This window comes from Siphateles boraxobius, unplaced genomic scaffold (assembly GCF_051911475.1).
Source record: "Siphateles boraxobius isolate OS27281-9 unplaced genomic scaffold, OSU_SipBor_1 1, whole genome shotgun sequence".
NCBI classification, from domain to species: domain Eukaryota; kingdom Metazoa; phylum Chordata; class Actinopteri; order Cypriniformes; family Leuciscidae; genus Siphateles; species Siphateles boraxobius.
Window position 1 is genome coordinate 1,472,218 of NW_027508699.1, and position 19,618 is coordinate 1,491,835.

General features: G+C 45.6%; 15 non-coding genes across 15 annotated transcripts; 4 read left to right on the forward strand and 11 right to left on the reverse strand.

Annotated features, from left to right (window-relative positions):
- Positions 1-3,145: 3,145 nt before the first annotated feature.
- On the reverse strand, positions 3,146-3,227 carry trnas-gcu (transfer RNA serine (anticodon GCU)). Its single transcript has one exon. It is a non-coding gene; the product is annotated as a tRNA-Ser (tRNA).
- A 1,193-nt stretch (positions 3,228-4,420) lies between these two features.
- Positions 4,421-4,561, forward strand: LOC143741804 (U4 spliceosomal RNA). Its single transcript, XR_013205237.1, has one exon. It is a non-coding gene; the product is annotated as a U4 spliceosomal RNA (small nuclear RNA).
- Positions 4,562-6,066: 1,505 nt separating this feature from the next.
- Positions 6,067-6,148, reverse strand: trnas-gcu (transfer RNA serine (anticodon GCU)). The gene has a single exon. It is a non-coding gene; the product is annotated as a tRNA-Ser (tRNA).
- A 137-nt stretch (positions 6,149-6,285) lies between these two features.
- On the reverse strand, positions 6,286-6,367 carry trnas-gcu (transfer RNA serine (anticodon GCU)). Its single transcript has one exon. It is a non-coding gene; the product is annotated as a tRNA-Ser (tRNA).
- Positions 6,368-7,558: 1,191 nt separating this feature from the next.
- trnas-gcu (transfer RNA serine (anticodon GCU)) lies at positions 7,559-7,640 on the reverse strand. The gene has a single exon. It is a non-coding gene; the product is annotated as a tRNA-Ser (tRNA).
- Positions 7,641-8,619: 979 nt separating this feature from the next.
- On the reverse strand, positions 8,620-8,705 carry trnas-gcu (transfer RNA serine (anticodon GCU)). The gene has a single exon. It is a non-coding gene; the product is annotated as a tRNA-Ser (tRNA).
- Positions 8,706-9,075: 370 nt separating this feature from the next.
- Positions 9,076-9,157, reverse strand: trnas-gcu (transfer RNA serine (anticodon GCU)). The gene has a single exon. It is a non-coding gene; the product is annotated as a tRNA-Ser (tRNA).
- Positions 9,158-10,123: 966 nt separating this feature from the next.
- Positions 10,124-10,264, forward strand: LOC143741649 (U4 spliceosomal RNA). The gene has a single exon (XR_013205184.1). It is a non-coding gene; the product is annotated as a U4 spliceosomal RNA (small nuclear RNA).
- Positions 10,265-11,758: 1,494 nt separating this feature from the next.
- Positions 11,759-11,840, reverse strand: trnas-gcu (transfer RNA serine (anticodon GCU)). The gene has a single exon. It is a non-coding gene; the product is annotated as a tRNA-Ser (tRNA).
- Positions 11,841-12,813: 973 nt separating this feature from the next.
- trnas-gcu (transfer RNA serine (anticodon GCU)) lies at positions 12,814-12,899 on the reverse strand. The gene has a single exon. It is a non-coding gene; the product is annotated as a tRNA-Ser (tRNA).
- A 978-nt stretch (positions 12,900-13,877) lies between these two features.
- Positions 13,878-13,963, reverse strand: trnas-gcu (transfer RNA serine (anticodon GCU)). Its single transcript has one exon. It is a non-coding gene; the product is annotated as a tRNA-Ser (tRNA).
- Positions 13,964-14,333: 370 nt separating this feature from the next.
- Positions 14,334-14,415, reverse strand: trnas-gcu (transfer RNA serine (anticodon GCU)). Its single transcript has one exon. It is a non-coding gene; the product is annotated as a tRNA-Ser (tRNA).
- Positions 14,416-15,381: 966 nt separating this feature from the next.
- On the forward strand, positions 15,382-15,522 carry LOC143741655 (U4 spliceosomal RNA). The gene has a single exon (XR_013205186.1). It is a non-coding gene; the product is annotated as a U4 spliceosomal RNA (small nuclear RNA).
- A 1,494-nt stretch (positions 15,523-17,016) lies between these two features.
- Positions 17,017-17,098, reverse strand: trnas-gcu (transfer RNA serine (anticodon GCU)). Its single transcript has one exon. It is a non-coding gene; the product is annotated as a tRNA-Ser (tRNA).
- A 959-nt stretch (positions 17,099-18,057) lies between these two features.
- On the forward strand, positions 18,058-18,199 carry LOC143741600 (U4 spliceosomal RNA). The gene has a single exon (XR_013205150.1). It is a non-coding gene; the product is annotated as a U4 spliceosomal RNA (small nuclear RNA).
- The last annotated feature ends 1,419 nt before the right edge of the window (positions 18,200-19,618 follow it).

Below are 19,618 nucleotides of genomic sequence, written 5' to 3' on the forward strand. Positions count from 1 at the left end.
GCACTGCTCTGTGGTCCTGCTTGCATGCCTGCACTGCTCTGTGGTCCTGCTTGCATGCCTGCACTGCTCTGTGGTCCTGCTTGCATGCCTGCACTGCTCTGTGGTCCTGCTTGCATGCCTGCACTGCTCTGTGGTCCTGCTTGCATGCCTAACACTGTCTGCTCTGCTGACTGTAAAAAAAGCATTAGTGTTTTCCCTAGGATTAGTGTTTTCCCTAGGTCTCAAAATCTGCAAATTATCAAAATCAAAACTTTGCTGAAAAACATGTTGTACACAATTACTACATGCAAACTGTCGTCTGATTCATAGGTTGTTGTTCTTTAAGGAAAGTAATACACCTTTAAGTAGAATTGTAAAAACACCCACCTTCAGGTCTTTGTGCAGGCATCTTTTTACTGCGAGTTAAATTGACATTTATATGCATTTTATTCAAGTAACCTGTTATACCATTATAAAGACCTCACTGATTTACATTAAAAGCTAAGAAATTAATCTAGTGTACTGACAGCATTTGCACTAAATTGCACAGCTTTGCTCAGTTTGTGCGCATTATATATATATATATATATATATATATATATATACACACACACCTTTTTCTGACTATTATTTCATGTCAGGCTTTACAGCTCAAATAATGAAAATTTTTCTCTTATTAAAAAATGTTTTTAAATTAGTAATGATCACCAGCATAGGTAAAATAATCACATTCATTACATACCTTATGATAACCACATTTGCAAGTGATTATTTTCCCAAATATATCATATGCACAGGTCTGTTTGTGTAATGGACAGTTATTAATTCTTTCCAAGGCATGCTTCCACTTCTTCGCCCCTGGCTTCTTGCCTGTTGAGAAGTGGTACTTCCCTTGGGCATACTTGCACATGATGTCATGCCAGTATGAGTCTGGTTTACCAGTCTTAGTCATGTCTATAAATATGAAACAACAGGGTAAATACGAGACAACTTGAGAACAACTTCAGAGAGATACAAATGAAATGAAATTTAAAGAAAAGGCTTAGGGGAAAACATTTAAGACAAATTTTATGTAGAAGAGGGATTTTACACATGGATGGTTGTCAAATTACGTATGTTTGTTAATTTAACCATGTTAAAAGACAATTTTTAAACTATGGTAAATAGAATGAATGATTACGTTGCACTAAATTCAAATTGGTGCAATGAGGGGTGCAGTGAGAGGTGCAGTGAGAGGTGAGGTGCAGTGAGAGGTGAGATGCAGTGAGGGGTGCAGTGAGTGGTGCAGTGAGAGGTGCAGTGAGAGGTGCAGTGAGAGGTGCAGTGAGAGGTGCAGTGAGAGGTGAGATGCAGTGAGGGGTGCAGTGAGAGGTGCAGTGAGAGGTGCAGTGAGAGGTGCAGTGAGAGGTGAGGTGCAGTGAGAGGTGGGGTGCAGTGAGTGGTGCAGTGAGAGGTGCAGTGAGAGGTGCAGTGAGAGGTGAGGTGCAGTGAGAGGTGAGGTGCAGTGAGAGGTGAGGTGCAGTGAGAGGTGAGATGCAGTGAGAGGTGCAGTGAGGGGTGCAGTGTGCAGTGAGAGGTGAGATGCAGTGAGAGGTGAGATGCAGTGAGGGGTGCAGTGAGAGGTGCAGTGAGGGGTGCAGTGAGAGATGAGAGGTGAAGTGAGAGGAGCAGGGCCAGGGAGAAGAGAAGGCCCAAGGAGAGGGCAAGGTAAAGGTGTAAGAATGTGTGGTGGTGGCATTCCAAGGGCTGCAAGAACAGTAGTCAGTGATGAAATCCGTGCCACTATCATTGACCATGTAATCAACCACGGTCTTTCACTAAGAGAGGCTGGAAAAAAGTAAAGTTACTGTACATGTGGACATACAATTCCCAACCAAGACATGTAGTGTAAATACGGTGGACTGCATGTTTTGCATGTTTTTCAAACTGAAACACTAAAGTCTATGAAGTTTTTGTAATGTCAACAATAGCCAGTATTTTGAAACTGGGTGTACTTTGATTGACTGCATGTACCTTGTGACGTGAAAACAAGTGTTATTCTTTGACAGAATAATTTCATTCTGAGTCTGAGTCAGATTTTCAGTGTTTTGGTAAAGTTAGTGTATGCAGAGAAAGATGTGTTCTATTTTGAAATGAAGAGTGTGTTTTTCAAAATGTGTTTTTGAGAAGAAAATCATCCATTTGGCCAATTGTGTTTTGTGGGTGTGAGTCTGTTTTAAGAGTTTAGAAAAATTATCTGAAGTATGGGTAAGCGCTTGTTAGCGATTGAAAAAAAAAACTAATAAATTGAAAACAGTAAAAAGCAACAGAGAGTAAAAATAAAGCAGTTCATTATGTAAAAATTATAACATAATTAGTTTCTAAAGTTATTAGGCTTTTTATTACGGTTTTATTTGTACACTCTATGGTTAATACAAAACAAGTCACCACTCTGTATTTTAACATTAATCATCATAGGAATTATTATCCTCATTTATAGTCTATATACTGTTATCTTAAACCAGTCCGGCTAAGCTTTTGCAGTATGAAGGCCGCGATTTATATCACTATATCAAAACATGGCCTCCGAACTCTATATAGGTGTTAAAACAACGAATTACAAATAAAGATAGCTGAATTAAACGTGTGCAACCTAAACCGAGTTTGAACTGTAATGTCCAACGAATAGATAATTTTTCTCTTTCACGTTAAAATGTTAATTAAACTGTACTTGCCTGCATCAAAACACAAAACCGTCTCAGGTAGTGATGGGGTGAATGACGAGTCCTTTTCGCGCCGTCGCTCTTTATGACGGTGGTCACGAGACTATGTTTCGGCCAATGACTGTTTTTGCCCGTCCAGCCAATGGCTGTTTTGCCCCGCTGTTCGGAACTGTTAGGACCCGCTGTTCGGAACTGTTAGGACGTAATTTAGGATTGTTAGGACCTGTGTTAGGAATTGTTAGGACTTATTTAGATTGTGTTAGGAATTGTTAGGACTTATTTAGATTGTGTTAGGACTTGTGTTAGGACTTGTAACAAATGGTTAGGACTCCCCTGCACAACTGTCCGAAGCTGGTGTGTTTCTGCAGCTATTTTAATGATGATGTCGTTAAAGTCGGCAGCAATGTCCTTTGAACGGCTTTTCCATGCGCACTTGGCTCTCTCGAAACACTAAAGACAACAAACGACGAGGATGGGATTCGAACCCACGCGTGCAGAGCACAATGGATTAGCTGTCCATCGCCTTAACCACTCGGCCACCTCGTCACTCACCTGCTCATCTGCCCGAAGCTGCGCTGTGGTGTGTTTCTGCAGCTATTTTAAGGATGATGTCGTTAAAGTCGGCAGCAATGTCATTTGAACAGCTTTTCCATGCGAACTTGGCTCTCTCGAAACACTAAAGACATCAAACGTCGTGGATGGGATTCGAACCCACGCGTGCAGAGCACAATGGATTAGCAGTCCATCGCCTTAACCACTCGGCCACCTCGTCACTACGCCTGCACATCTGCCCGAAGCTGGGGTGTGGTGTGTTTCTGCAGCTATTTTAAGGATGATGTCGTTAAAGTCGGCAGCAATGTCATTTGAACGGCTTTTCCATGCGCACTTGGCTCTCTCGAAACACTAGAGACATCAAACGACGAGGATGGGATTCGAACCCACACATAAAGAGCACAATGGATTAGCAGTCCATCGCTTTAACCAGTCTGCCACCTCGTCACTCGCCAGCACGACTGCCCGAAGCTGGGCTGTGGTGTGTTTCTGCAGCTATTTTAATGGTGATGTCGTTAAAGTCGGCAGCAATGTACTTTGAACGGCTTTTCCATGCGACATGGCTCTCTCGAAACACTAAAGACAACAAACGAAGACGATGGGATTCGAACACACGCATAAAGAGTGGATTAACAGTCCATCGCCTTAACCATTCGGCCACCTTGTCACTCACCTGCACGTCTTTAGGAGGGAGGTTGGGAAACTCACAACTGTGTTGATAGAGGGAGATGTGCTTATGTTTCTTTTGTGTGCTGCTTCTGCTTTGTTGGTAAGAACCTAGAGAGAACGCCTGGGTCAAGAAAATGGCAGCATAGCTTACATTGGACCTCTCTCAGAATATGTTTGCAGTGTCCTTGCAATCTTCATTATCCTACCCAAACTGGTAGGGGGCTCATCGAATCGATCCAAAACTCAAACATGTTCTTGGAGATTGAGGCTTATAACTCTGCCCCTTTGTTACCAGGATACTCATAAGTATATCCCATAAAAAATACCGCACATTTTGTTCTTTGAGCTAAGAGAGAACAATTAATAAACCTCTATGTGCATTTCACTCACCTGTTTCATAGACACACCATGCAGCCGGCCGTTCCAAAAGGCTGATTACATGGCAGTTTAAAACGTGATACCACCCTGTCGTTCCATGTCCAGATAAAAGCACAGGAGACGTCGCTACCTTGTCTGGCATTCTTTCGCAGAGGCAATATCATAGTCTATGAGGCTCATCCGAGACGTGATCTTTGCTGGTTGAAAACTTTACCCAATACCCTGCTGGGATGACTTGAAATACAGTCAGCCTTGGCAATTTTTGACAGTCTCTTCAGAGGCTTCATGACTTGTTGTAAAAGGGAATTTTACTTTTGCTTTTTTTACATTCTGTTTTCGCTGTGGTGTTGAAAGTATAAGCTTGAAGGTGGCTGGTTTAGCCAGGATTTGGACCTCCCTTGAACGTGTTTTTGTATTTAAAATGATTATATCCATTAACCAGGGGGCTATCATAACTGAAATACAGCTATAATTAAAAGATTGCCATGAGCTGCACCCCTGCGGTAGACCGGTCCTCTAGGCTCCCTGTGAAACTAAACACCAAAGATGGGACTCAAACCCATGCGCACAGAGCACAAAGGATTAGCAGTCCATCGCCTTAACCACGCAGCAACTCGCCTGCACGTAGAGTTTTTCTGCATCTATCTTTAGTATGATGACGTTATAGTTGGAAGCAAAAAGCTTTGCCAGGCACACTTGGCTTTCTTGAACACTAAAGACAACAAACGACGAGGATGGGATTCGAACCCACGAGTGCAGAACAGAATGGATTAGCAGTGCATCGCCTTAACGACTCGGCCACCTCGTCACTCACCTGCTCATCTGCCCGAAGCTGGGCTGTGGTGTGTTTCTGCAGCTATTTTAAGGATGATGTCGTTAAAGTCGGCAGCAATGTCATTTGAACAGCTTTTCCATGCGAACTTGGCTCTCTCGAAACACTAAAGACATCAAACGTCGTGGATGGGATTCAAACCCACGCGTGCAGAGCACATTGGATTAGCAGTCCATCGCCTTAACCACTCGGCCACCTCGTCACTCACCTGCACAACTGCCCGAAGCTGGTGTGTTTCTCCAGCTATTTTAATGATGATGTCGTTAAAGTCGGCAGCAACGTACTTTGAACGGCTTTTCCATGCGCACTTGGCTCTCTCGAAACACTAAAGACAACAAACGAAGACGATGGGATTCGAACACACGCATAAAGAGTGAATTAGCAGTCCATCGCCTTAACCATTCGGCCACCTTGTCACTCACCTGCACGTCTTTAGGAGGAAGGTTGGGAAACTCACAACTGTGTTGATAGAGGGAGATGTGCTTATGTTTCTTTTGTGTGCTGCTTCTGCTTTGTTGGTAAGAACCTAGAGAGAACGCCTGGGTCAAGAAAATGGCAGCATAGCTTACATTGGACCTCTCTCAGAATATGTTTGCAGTGTCCTTGCACTCTTCATTATCCTACCCAAACTGGTAGGGGGCTCATCGAATCGATCCAAAACTCAAACATGTTCTTGGAGATTAAGGCTTATAACTCTGCCCCTTTGTTACCAGGATACTCATAAGTATATCCCATAAAAAATACCGCACATTTTGTTCTTTGAGCTAAGAGAGAACAATTAATAAACCTCTATGTGCATTTCACTCACCTGTTTCATAGACACACCATGCAGCCGGCCGTTCCAAAAGGCTGATTACATGGCAGTTTAAAACGTGATACCACCCTGTCGTTCCATGTCCAGATAAAAGCACAGGAGACATCGCTACCTTGTCTGGCTTTCTTTCGTCTGGCGAACGACGAGGATGGGATTCGAACCCACGCGTGCAGAGCACAATGGATTAGCAGTCCATCGCCTTAACCACTCTGCCACCTCGTCACTCGCCTGCACAACTGCCCGAAGCTGGTGTTTTTCTTCAGCTATTTTAATGATGATGTCGTTAAAGTCGGCAGCAATGTCCTTTGAACGGCTTTTCCATGCGCACTTGGCTCTCTCGAAACACTAAAGACAACAAACGACGAGGATGGGATTCGAACCCACGTGTGCAGAGCACAATGGATTAGCAGTCCATCGCCTTAACCACTCGGCCACCTCGTCACTACGCCTGCACATCTGCCCGAAGCTGGGGTGTCGTGTGTTTCTGCAGCTATTTTAAGGATGATGTCGTTAAAGTCGGCAGCAATGTCATTTGAACGGCTTTTCCATGCGCACTTGGCTCTCTCGAAACACTAGAGACATCAAACGACGAGGATGGGATTCGAACCCACACATAAAGAGCACAATGGATTAGCAGTCCATCGCTTTAACCAGTCGGCCACCTCGTCACTCGCCAGCACGACTGTCCGAAGCTGGGCTGTGGTGTGTTTCTGCAGCTATTTTAATGGTGATGTCGTTAAAGTCGGCAGCAATGTACTTTGAACGGCTTTTCCATGCGACATGGCTCTCTCGAAACACTAAAGACAACAAACGAAGACGATGGGATTCGAACACACGCATAAAGAGTGGATTAACAGTCCATCGCCTTAACCATTCGGCCACCTTGTCACTCACCTGCACGTCTTTAGGAGGGAGGTTGGGAAACTCACAACTGTGTTGATAGAGGGAGATGTGCTTATGTTTCTTTTGTGTGCTGCTTCTGCTTTGTTGGTAAGAACCTAGAGAGAACGCCTGGGTCAAGAAAATGGCAGCATAGCTTACATTGGACCTCTCTCAGAATATGTTTGCAGTGTCCTTGCAATCTTCATTATCCTACCCAAACTGGTAGGGGGCTCATCGAATCGATCCAAAACTCAAACATGTTCTTGGAGATTGAGGCTTATAACTCTGCCCCTTTGTTAACAGGATACTCATAAGTATATCCCATAAAAATACCGCACATTTTGTTCTTTGAGCTAAGAGAGAACAATTAATAAACCTCTATGTGTCCCATCGTCTGCCCGAAGCTGCGCTGTGGTGTGTTTCTGCAGCTATTTTAAGGATGATGTCGTTAAAGTCGGCAGCAATGTCCTTTGAACGGCTTTTCCATTCGCACTTGGCTCTCTCGAAACACTAAAGACATCAAACGACATGGATGGGATTCGAACAAACGCGTGCAGAGCAGAATGGATTAGCAGTCCATCGCGTTAACCACTCGGCCACCTCGTCACTCACCTGCTCATCTGGCCGAAGCTGGGCTGTGGTGTGTTTCTGCAGCTATTTTAAGGATGAAGTCGTTAAAGTCGGCAGCAATGTCATTTGAACGGCTTTTCCATGCGCACTTGGCTCTCTCGAAACACTAAAGACATCAAACGACGAGGATGGGAGTCGAACCCACGCGTGCAGAGCACAATGGATTAGCAGTCCATCGCCTTAACCACTCTGCCACCTCGTCACTACGCCTGCACATCTGCCCGAAGCTGGGGTGTGGTGTGTTTCTGCAGCTATTTTAAGGATGATGTCGTTAAAGTCAGCAGCAATGTCATTTGAACGGCTTTTCCATGCGCACTTGGCTCTCTCGAAACACTAGAGACATCAAACGACGAGGATGGGATTCGAACCCACACATAAAGAGCACAATGGATTAGCAGTCCATCGCTTTAACCAGTCGGCCACCTCGTCACTCGCCAGCACGACTGCCCGAAGCTGGGCTGTGGTGTGTTTCTGCAGCTATTTTAATGGTGATGTCGTTAAAGTTGGCAGCAATGTACTTTGAACGGCTTTTCCATGCGACATGGCTCTCTCGAAACACTAAAGACAACAAACGAAGACGATGAATTCGACACAGGCATAAAGAGTGGATTAGCAGTCCATCGCCTTAACCATTCGGCCACCTTGTCACTCACCTGCACGTCTTTAGGAGGAAGGTTGGGAAACTCACAACTGTGTTGATAGAGGGAGATGTGCTTATGTTTCTTTTGTGTGCTGCTTCTGCTTTGTTGGTAAGAACCTAGAGAGAACGCCTGGGTCAAGAAAATGGCAGCATAGCTTACATTGGACCTCTCTCAGAATATGTTTGCAGTGTCCTTGCAATCTTCATTATCCTACCCAAACTGGTAGGGGGCTCATCGAATCGATCCAAAACTCAAACATGTTCTTGGAGATTGAGGCTTATAACTCTGCCCCTTTGTTACCAGGATACTCATAAGTATATCCCATAAAAAATACCGCACATTTTGTTCTTTGAGCTAAGAGAGAACAATTAATAAACCTCTATGTGCATTTCACTCACCTGTTTCATAGACACACCATGCAGCCGGCCGTTCCAAAAGGCTGATTACATGGCAGTTTAAAACGTGATACCACCCTGTCGTTCCATGTCCAGATAAAAACACAGGAGACGTCATTACCTTCTCTGGATTTCTTTCGTCTGGCGAACTACGAGGATGGGATTCGAACCCACGCGTGCAGAGCACAATGGATTAGCAGTCCATCGCCTTAACCACTCGGCCACCTCGTCACTCACCTGCTCATCTGCCCGAAGCTGGGCTCTGGTGTGTTTCTGCAGCTATTTTAAGGATGATGTCGTTAAAGTCGGCAGCAATGTCATTTGAACGGCTTTTCCATGCGCACTTGGCTCTCTCGAAACACTAGAGACATCAAACGACATGGATGGGATTCGAACAAACGCGTGCAGAGCAGAATGGATTAGCAGTCCATCGCGTTAACCACTCGGCCACCTCGTCACTCACCTGCTCATCTGGCCGAAGCTGGGCTGTGGTGTGTTTCTGCAGCTATTTTAAGGATGAAGTCGTTAAAGTCGGCAGCAATGTCATGTGAACGGCTTTTCCATGCGCACTTGGCTCTCTCGAAACACTAAAGACATCAAACGACGAGGATGGGATTCGAACCCACGCGTGCAGAGCACAATGGATTAGCAGTCCATCGCCTTAACCACTCGGCCACCTCGTCACTACGCCTGCACATCTGCCCGAAGCTGGGATGTGGTGTGTTTCTGCAGCTATTTTAAGGATGATGTCGTTAAAGTCGGCAGCAATGTCATTTGAACGGCTTTTCCATGCGCACTTGGCTCTCTCGAAACACTAGAGACATCAAACGACGAGGATGGGATTCGAACCCACACATAAAGAGCACAATGGATTAGCAGTCCATCACTTTAACCAGTCGGCCACCTCGTCACTCGCCAGCACGACTGCCCGAAGCTGGGCTGTGGTGTGTTTCTGCAGCTATTTTAATGGTGATGTCGTTAAAGTTGGCAGCAATGTACTTTGAACGGCTTTTCCATGCGACATGGCTCTCTCGAAACACTAAAGACAACAGACGAAGACGATGGGATTCGACACAGGCATAAAGAGTGGATTAGCAGTCCATCGCCTTAACCATTCGGCCACCTTGTCACTCACCTGCACGTCTTTAGGAGGAAGGTTGGGAAACTCACAACTGTGTTGATAGAGGGAGATGTGCTTATGTTTCTTTTGTGTGCTGCTTCTGCTTTGTTGGTAAGAACCTAGAGAGAACGCCTGGGTCAAGAAAATGGCAGCATAGCTTACATTGGACCTCTCTCAGAATATGTTTGCAGTGTCCTTGCAATCTTCATTATCCTACCCAAACTGGTAGGGGGCTCATCAAATCGATCCAAAACTCAAACATGTTCTTGGAGATTGAGGCTTATAACTCTGCCCCTTTGTTACCATGATACTCATAAGTATATCCCATAAAAAATACCGCACATTTTGTTCTTTGAGCTAAGAGAGAACAATTAATAAACCTCTATGTGCATTTCACTCACCTGTTTCATAGACACACCATGCAGCCGGCCGTTCCAAAAGGCTGATTACATGGCAGTTTAAAACGTGATACCACCCTGTCGTTCCATGTCCAGATAAAAACACAGGAGACGTCGCTACCTTGTCTGGCATTCTTTCGCAGAGGCAATATCATAGTCTATGAGGCTCATCCGAGACGTGATCTTTGCTGGTTGAAAACTTTACCCAATACCCCGCTGGGATGACTTGAAATACAGTCAGCCTTGGCAATTTTTGACAGTCTCTTGAGAGGCTTCATGACTTGATGTAAAAGGGAATTTTACTTTTGCTTTGTTTACATTCTGTTTTCGCTGTGGTGTTGAAAGCATAAGCTTGAAGGTGACTGGTTTAGCCAGGATTTGGACCTCCCTTGAACGTGTTTTTGTATTTAAAATGATTATATCCATTAACCAGGGGGCTCTCATAACCTAAATACAGCTATAATTAAAAGCTTGCCATGAGCTGCACCCCTGCGGTTGACCTGTCCTTTAGACTCCCTGTGAAACTAAACACCAAAGATGGGACTCAAACCCATGCGCACAGAGCACAAAGGATTAGCAGTCCATCGCCTTAACCACGCAGCAACTCACCTGCACGTAGAGTTTTTCTGCATCTATCTTTAGTATGATGACGTTATAGTTGGAAGCAAAAAGCTTTGCCAGGCACACTTGGCTTTCTTGAACACTAAAGACAACAAACGACGAGGATGGGATTCGAACCCACGCGTGCAGAACACAATGGATTAGCAGTGCATCGCCTTAACGACTCGGCCACCTCGTCACTCACCTGCTCATCTGCCCGAAGCTGGGCCGTGGTGTGTTTCTGCAGCTATTTTAAGGATGATGTCGTTAAAGTCGGCAGCAATGTCATTTGAACAGCTTTTCCATGCGAACTTGGCTCTCTCGAAACACTAAAGACATCAAACGTCGTGGATGGGATTCGAACCCACGCGTGCAGAGCACAATGGATTAGCAGTACATCACCTTAATCACTCGCCTGCACAACTGCCCGAAGCTGGTGTGTTTCTGCAGCTATTTTAATGATGATGTCGTTAAAGTCGGCAGCAACGTACTTTGAACGGCTTTTCCATGCGCACTTGGCTCTCTCGAAACACCAAAGACAACAAACGCCTATGATGGGATTCGAACAAACGCATGAAGAGCACAATGAATCAGCAGTCCATCACCTTAACCATTCGGCCACCTCGTCACTCACCTACACGTCTTTAGGAGGAAGGTTGGGAAACTCACAACTGTGTTGATAGAGGGAGATGTGCATATGTTTCTTTTGTGTGCTGCTTCTGCTTTGTTGGTAAGAACCTAGAGAGAACGCCTGGGTCAAGAAAATGGCAGCATAGCTTACATTGGACCTCTCTCAGAATATGTTTGCAGTGTCCTTGCACTCTTCATTATCCTACCCAAACTGGTAGGGGGCTCATCGAATCGATCCCAAACTCAAACATGTTCTTGGAGATTGAGGGTTATAACTCTGGCCCTTTGTAACCAGGATAGCCATAAGTATCTCCCATCAAAAATACCGCACTTTTTGTTCTTTGAGCTAAGAGAGAACAATTAATAAACCTCTATGTGCATTTCACTCACCTGTTTCATAGACACACCATGCAGCCGGCCGTTCCAAAAGGCTGATTACATGGCAGTTTAAAACGTGATACCACCCTGTCGTTCCATGTCCAGATAAAAGCACAGGAGACGTCGCTACCTTGTCTGGATTTTTTTCGTCTGGCGAACGACGAGGATGGGATTCGAACCCACGCGTGCAGAGCACAATGGATTAGCAGTCCATCGCCTTAACCACTCGGCCACCTCGTCACTCGCCTGCACAACTGCCCGAAGCTGGTGTGTTTCTGCAGCTATTTTAATGATGATGTCGTTAAAGTCGGCAGCAATGTCCTTTGAACGGCTTTTCCATGCGCACTTGGCTCTCTCGAAACACTAAAGACAACAAACGACGAGGATGGGATTCGAACCCACGCGTGCAGAGCACAATGGATTAGCAGTCCATCGCTTTAACCAGTCGGCCACCTCGTCACTCGCCAGCACGACTGCCCGAAGCTGGGCTGTGGTGTGTTTCTGCAGCTATTTTAATGGTGATGTCGTTAAAGTCGGCAGCAATGTACTTTGAACGGCTTTTCCATGCGACATGGCTCTCTCGAAACACTAAAGACAACAAACGAAGACGATGGGATTCGAACACACGCATAAAGAGTGGATTAGCAGTCCATCGCCTTAACCATTCGGCCACCTTGTCACTCACCTGCACGTCTTTAGGAGGAAGGTTGGGAAACTCACAACTGTGTTGATAGAGGGAGATGTGCTTATGTTTCTTTTGTGTGCTGCTTCTGCTTTGTTGGTAAGAACCTAGAGAGAACGCCTGGGTCAAGAAAATGGCAGCATAGCTTACATTGGACCTCTCTCAGAATATGTTTGCAGTGTCCTTGCAATCTTCATTATCCTACCCAAACTGGTAGGGGGCTCATCGAATCGATCCAAAACTCAAACATGTTCTTGGAGATTGAGGCTTATAACTCTGCCCCTTTGTTACCAGGATACTCATAAGTATATCCCATAAAAAATACCGCACATTTTGTTCTTTGAGCTAAGAGAGAACAATTAATAAACCTCTATGTGCATTTCACTCACCTGTTTCATAGACACACCATGCAGCCGGCCGTTCCAAAAGGCTGATTACATGGCAGTTTAAAACGTGATACCACCCTGTCGTTCCATGTCCAGATAAAAACACAGGAGACGTCATTACCTTCTCTGGATTTCTTTCGTCTGGCGAACTACGAGGATGGGATTCGAACCCACGCGTGCAGAGCACAATGGATTAGCAGTCCATCGCCTTAACCACTCGGCCACCTCGTCACTCACCTGCTCATCTGCCCGAAGCTGGGCTCTGGTGTGTTTCTGCAGCTATTTTAAGGATGATGTCGTTAAAGTCAGCAGCAATGTCATTTGAACGGCTTTTCCATGCGCACTTGGCTCTCTCGAAACACTAGAGACATCAAACGACGAGGATGGGATTCGAACCCACACATAAAGAGCACAATGGATTAGCAGTCCATCGCTTTAACCAGTCGGCCACCTCGTCACTCGCCAGCACGACTGCCCGAAGCTGGGCTGTGGTGTGTTTCTGCAGCTATTTTAATGGTGATGTCGTTAAAGTTGGCAGCAATGTACTTTGAACGGCTTTTCCATGCGACATGGCTCTCTCGAAACACTAAAGACAACAAACGAAGACGATGAATTCGACACAGGCATAAAGAGTGGATTAGCAGTCCATCGCCTTAACCATTCGGCCACCTTGTCACTCACCTGCACGTCTTTAGGAGGAAGGTTGGGAAACTCACAACTGTGTTGATAGAGGGAGATGTGCTTATGTTTCTTTTGTGTGCTGCTTCTGCTTTGTTGGTAAGAACCTAGAGAGAACGCCTGGGTCAAGAAAATGGCAGCATAGCTTACATTGGACCTCTCTCAGAATATGTTTGCAGTGTCCTTGCAATCTTCATTATCCTACCCAAACTGGTAGGGGGCTCATCGAATCGATCCAAAACTCAAACATGTTCTTGGAGATTGAGGCTTATAACTCTGCCCCTTTGTTACCAGGATACTCATAAGTATATCCCATAAAAAATACCGCACATTTTGTTCTTTGAGCTAAGAGAGAACAATTAATAAACCTCTATGTGCATTTCACTCACCTGTTTCATAGACACACCATGCAGCCGGCCGTTCCAAAAGGCTGATTACATGGCAGTTTAAAACGTGATACCACCCTGTCGTTCCATGTCCAGATAAAAACACAGGAGACGTCATTACCTTCTCTGGATTTCTTTCGTCTGGCGAACTACGAGGATGGGATTCGAACCCACGCGTGCAGAGCACAATGGATTAGCAGTCCATCGCCTTAACCACTCGGCCACCTCGTCACTCACCTGCTCATCTGCCCGAAGCTGGGCTCTGGTGTGTTTCTGCAGCTATTTTAAGGATGATGTCGTTAAAGTCGGCAGCAATGTCATTTGAACGGCTTTTCCATGCGCACTTGGCTCTCTCGAAACACTAGAGACATCAAACGACATGGATGGGATTCGAACAAACGCGTGCAGAGCAGAATGGATTAGCAGTCCATCGCGTTAACCACTCGGCCACCTCGTCACTCACCTGCTCATCTGGCCGAAGCTGGGCTGTGGTGTGTTTCTGCAGCTATTTTAAGGATGAAGTCGTTAAAGTCGGCAGCAATGTCATGTGAACGGCTTTTCCATGCGCACTTGGCTCTCTCGAAACACTAAAGACATCAAACGACGAGGATGGGATTCGAACCCACGCGTGCAGAGCACAATGGATTAGCAGTCCATCGCCTTAACCACTCGGCCACCTCGTCACTACGCCTGCACATCTGCCCGAAGCTGGGATGTGGTGTGTTTCTGCAGCTATTTTAAGGATGATGTCGTTAAAGTCGGCAGCAATGTCATTTGAACGGCTTTTCCATGCGCACTTGGCTCTCTCGAAACACTAGAGACATCAAACGACGAGGATGGGATTCGAACCCACACATAAAGAGCACAATGGATTAGCAGTCCATCACTTTAACCAGTCGGCCACCTCGTCACTCGCCAGCACGACTGCCCGAAGCTGGGCTGTGGTGTGTTTCTGCAGCTATTTTAATGGTGATGTCGTTAAAGTTGGCAGCAATGTACTTTGAACGGCTTTTCCATGCGACATGGCTCTCTCGAAACACTAAAGACAACAGACGAAGACGATGGGATTCGACACAGGCATAAAGAGTGGATTAGCAGTCCATCGCCTTAACCATTCGGCCACCTTGTCACTCACCTGCACGTCTTTAGGAGGAAGGTTGGGAAACTCACAACTGTGTTGATAGAGGGAGATGTGCTTATGTTTCTTTTGTGTGCTGCTTCTGCTTTGTTGGTAAGAACCTAGAGAGAACGCCTGGGTCAAGAAAATGGCAGCATAGCTTACATTGGACCTCTCTCAGAATATGTTTGCAGTGTCCTTGCAATCTTCATTATCCTACCCAAACTGGTAGGGGGCTCATCAAATCGATCCAAAACTCAAACATGTTCTTGGAGATTGAGGCTTATAACTCTGCCCCTTTGTTACCATGATACTCATAAGTATATCCCATAAAAAATACCGCACATTTTGTTCTTTGAGCTAAGAGAGAACAATTAATAAACCTCTATGTGCATTTCACTCACCTGTTTCATAGACACACCATGCAGCCGGCCGTTCCAAAAGGCTGATTACATGGCAGTTTAAAACGTGATACCACCCTGTCGTTCCATGTCCAGATAAAAACACAGGAGACGTCGCTACCTTGTCTGGCATTCTTTCGCAGAGGCAATATCATAGTCTATGAGGCTCATCCGAGACGTGATCTTTGCTGGTTGAAAACTTTACCCAATACCCCGCTGGGATGACTTGAAATACAGTCAGCCTTGGCAATTTTTGACAGTCTCTTGAGAGGCTTCATGACTTGTTGTAAAAGGGAATTTTACTTTTGCTTTGTTTACATTCTGTTTTCGCTGTGGTGTTGAAAGCATAAGCTTGAAGGTGACTGGTTTAGCCAGGATTTGGACCTCCCTTGAACGTGTTTTTGTATTTAAAATGATTATATCCATTAACCAGGGGGCTCTCATAACCTAAATACAGCTATAATTAAAAGCTTGCCATGAGCTGCACCCCTGCGGTTGACCTGTCCTTTAGACTCCCTGTGAAACTAAACACCAAAGATGGGACTCAAACCCATGCGCACAGAGCACAAAGGATTAGCAGTCCATCGCCTTAACCACGCAGCAACTCACCTGCACGTAGAGTTTTTCTGCATCTATCTTTAGTATGATGACGTTATAGTTGGAAGCAAAAAGCTTTGCCAGGCACACTTGGCTTTCTTGAACACTAAAGACAACAAACGACGAGGATGGGATTCGAACCCACGAGTGCAGAACACAATGGATTAGCAGTGCATCGCCTTAACGACTCGGCCACCTCGTCACTCACCTGCTCATCTGCCCGAAGCTGGGCCGTGGTGTGTTTCTGCAGCTATTTTAAGGATGATGTCGTTAAAGTCGGCAGCAATGTCATTTGAACAGCTTTTCCATGCGAACTTGGCTCTCTCGAAACACTAAAGACATCAAACGTCGTGGATGGGATTCGAACCCACGCGTGCAGAGCACAATGGATTAGCAGTACATCACCTTAATCACTCGCCTGCACAACTGCCCGAAGCTGGTGTGTTTCTGCAGCTATTTTAATGATGATGTCGTTAAAGTCGGCAGCAACGTACTTTGAACGGCTTTTCCATGCGCACTTGGCTCTCTCGAAACACCAAAGACAACAAACGCCTATGATGGGATTCGAACAAACGCATGAAGAGCACAATGAATCAGCAGTCCATCACCTTAACCATTCGGCCACCTCGTCACTCACCTACACGTCTTTAGGAGGAAGGTTGGGAAACTCACAACTGTGTTGATAGAGGGAGATGTGCATATGTTTCTTTTGTGTGCTGCTTCTGCTTTGTTGGTAAGAACCTAGAGAGAACGCCTGGGTCAAGAAAATGGCAGCATAGCTTACATTGGACCTCTCTCAGAATATGTTTGCAGTGTCCTTGCACTCTTCATTATCCTACCCAAACTGGTAGGGGGCTCATCGAATCGATCCCAAACTCAAACATGTTCTTGGAGATTGAGGGTTATAACTCTGGCCCTTTGTAACCAGGATAGCCATAAGTATCTCCCATCAAAAATACCGCACTTTTTGTTCTTTGAGCTAAGAGAGAACAATTAATAAACCTCTATGTGCATTTCACTCACCTGTTTCATAGACACACCATGCAGCCGGCCGTTCCAAAAGGCTGATTACATGGCAGTTTAAAACGTGATACCACCCTGTCGTTCCATGTCCAGATAAAAGCACAGGAGACGTCGCTACCTTGTCTGGATTTTTTTCGTCTGGCGAACGACGAGGATGGGATTCGAACCCACGCGTGCAGAGCACAATGGATTAGCAGTCCATCGCCTTAACCACTCGGCCACCTCGTCACTCGCCTGCACAACTGCCCGAAGCTGGTGTGTTTCTGCAGCTATTTTAATGATGATGTCGTTAAAGTCGGCAGCAATGTCCTTTGAACGGCTTTTCCATGCGCACTTGGCTCTCTCGAAACACTAAAGACAACAAACGACGAGGATGGGATTCGAACCCACGCGTGCAGAGCACAATGGATTAGCAGTCCATCGCTTTAACCAGTCGGCCACCTCGTCACTCGCCAGCACGACTGCCCGAAGCTGGGCTGTGGTGTGTTTCTGCAGCTATTTTAATGGTGATGTCGTTAAAGTCGGCAGCAATGTACTTTGAACGGCTTTTCCATGCGACATGGCTCTCTCGAAACACTAAAGACAACAAACGAAGACGATGGGATTCGAACACACGCATAAAGAGTGGATTAGCAGTCCATCGCCTTAACCATTCGGCCACCTTGTCACTCACCTGCACGTCTTTAGGAGGAAGGTTGGGAAACTCACAACTGTGTTGATAGAGGGAGATGTGCTTATGTTTCTTTTGTGTGCTGCTTCTGCTTTGTTGGTAAGAACCTAGAGAGAACGCCTGGGTCAAGAAAATGGCAGCATAGCTTACATTGGACCTCTCTCAGAATATGTTTGCAGTGTCCTTGCACTCTTCATTATCCTACCCAAACTGGTAGGGGGCTCATCGAATCGATCCAAAACTCAAACATGTTCTTGGAGATTGAGGCTTATAACTCTGCCCCTTTGTTACCAGGATACTCATAAGTATATCCCATAAAAAATACCGCACATTTTGTTCTTTGAGCTAAGAGAGAACAATTAATAAACCTCTATGTGCATTTCACTCACCTGTTTCATAGACACACCATGCAGCCGGCCGTTCCAAAAGGCTGATTACATGGCAGTTTAAAACGTGATACCACCCTGTCGTTCCATGTCCAGATAAAAGCACAGGAGACGTCGCTACCTTGTCTGGCATTCTTTCGCAGAGGCAATATCATAGTCTATGAGGCTTAACCCGAGACGTGATCTTTGCTGGTTGAAAACTTTACCCAATACCCCGCTGGGATGACTTGAAATACAGTCAGCCCTGGCAATTTTTGACAGTCTCTTGAGAGGCTTCATGACTTGTTGTAAAGGGGGATTTTACTTTTGCTTTTTTTACATTCTGTTTTCGCTGTGGTGTTGAAAGCATAAGCTTGAAGGTGGCTGGTTTAGCCAGGATTTGGACCTCCCTTGAACGTGTTTTTGTATTTAAAATGATTATATCCATTAACCAGGGGGCTCTCATAACCGAAATACAGTTATAATTAAAAGCTTGCCATGAGCTGCACCCCTGCGGTTGACCTGTCCTTTAGACTCCCTGTGAAACTAAACACCAAAGATGGGACTCAAACCCATGCGCACAGAGCACAAAGGATTAGCAGTCCATCGCCTTAACCACGCAGCAACTCGCCTGCACGTAGAGTTTTTCTGCATCTATCTTTAGTATGATGACGTTATAGTTGGAAGCAAAAAGCTTTGCCAGGCACACTTGGCTTTCTTGAACACTAAAGACAACAAACGACGAGGATGGGATTCGAACCCACGAGTGCAGAACACAATGGATTAGCAGTGCATCGCCTTAACGACTCGGCCACCTCGTCACTCACCTGCTCATCTGCCCGAAGCTGGGCCGTGGTGTGTTTCTGCAGCTATTTTAAGGATGATGTCGTTAAAGTCGGCAGCAATGTCATTTGAACTGCTTTTCCATGCGAACTTGGCTCTCTCGAAACACTAAAGACATCAAACGTCGTGGATGGGATTCGAACCCACGCGTGCAGAGCACAATGGATTAGCAGTACATCACCTTAATCACTCGCCTGCACAACTGCCCGAAGCTGGTGTGTTTCTGCAGCTATTTTAATGATGATGTCGTTAAAGTCGGCAGCAACGTACTTTGAACGGCTTTTCCATGCGCACTTGGCTCTCTCGAAACACTAAAGACAACAAACGCCTATGATGGGATTCGAACAAACGCATGAAGAGCACAATGAATCAGCAGTCCATCACCTTAACCATTCGGCCACCTCGTCACTCACCTACACGTCTTTAGGAGGAAGGTTGGGAAACTCACAACTGTGTTGATAGAGGGAGATGTGCATATGTTTCTTTTGTGTGCTGCTTCTGCTTTGTTGGTAAGAACCTAGAGAGAACGCCTGGGTCAAGAAAATGGCAGCATAGCTTACATTGGACCTCTCTCAGAATATGTTTGCAGTGTCCTTGCACTCTTCATTATCCTACCCAAACTGGTAGGGGGCTCATCGAATCGATCCCAAACTCAAACATGTTCTTGGAGATTGAGGGTTATAACTCTGGCCCTTTGTAACCAGGATAGCCATAAGTATCTCCCATCAAAAATACCGCACATTTTGTTCTTTGAGCTAAGAGAGAACAATTAATAAACCTCTATGTGCATTTCACTCACCTGTTTCATAGACACACCATGCAGCCGGCCGTTCCAAAAGGCTGATTACATGGCAGTTTAAAACGTGATAC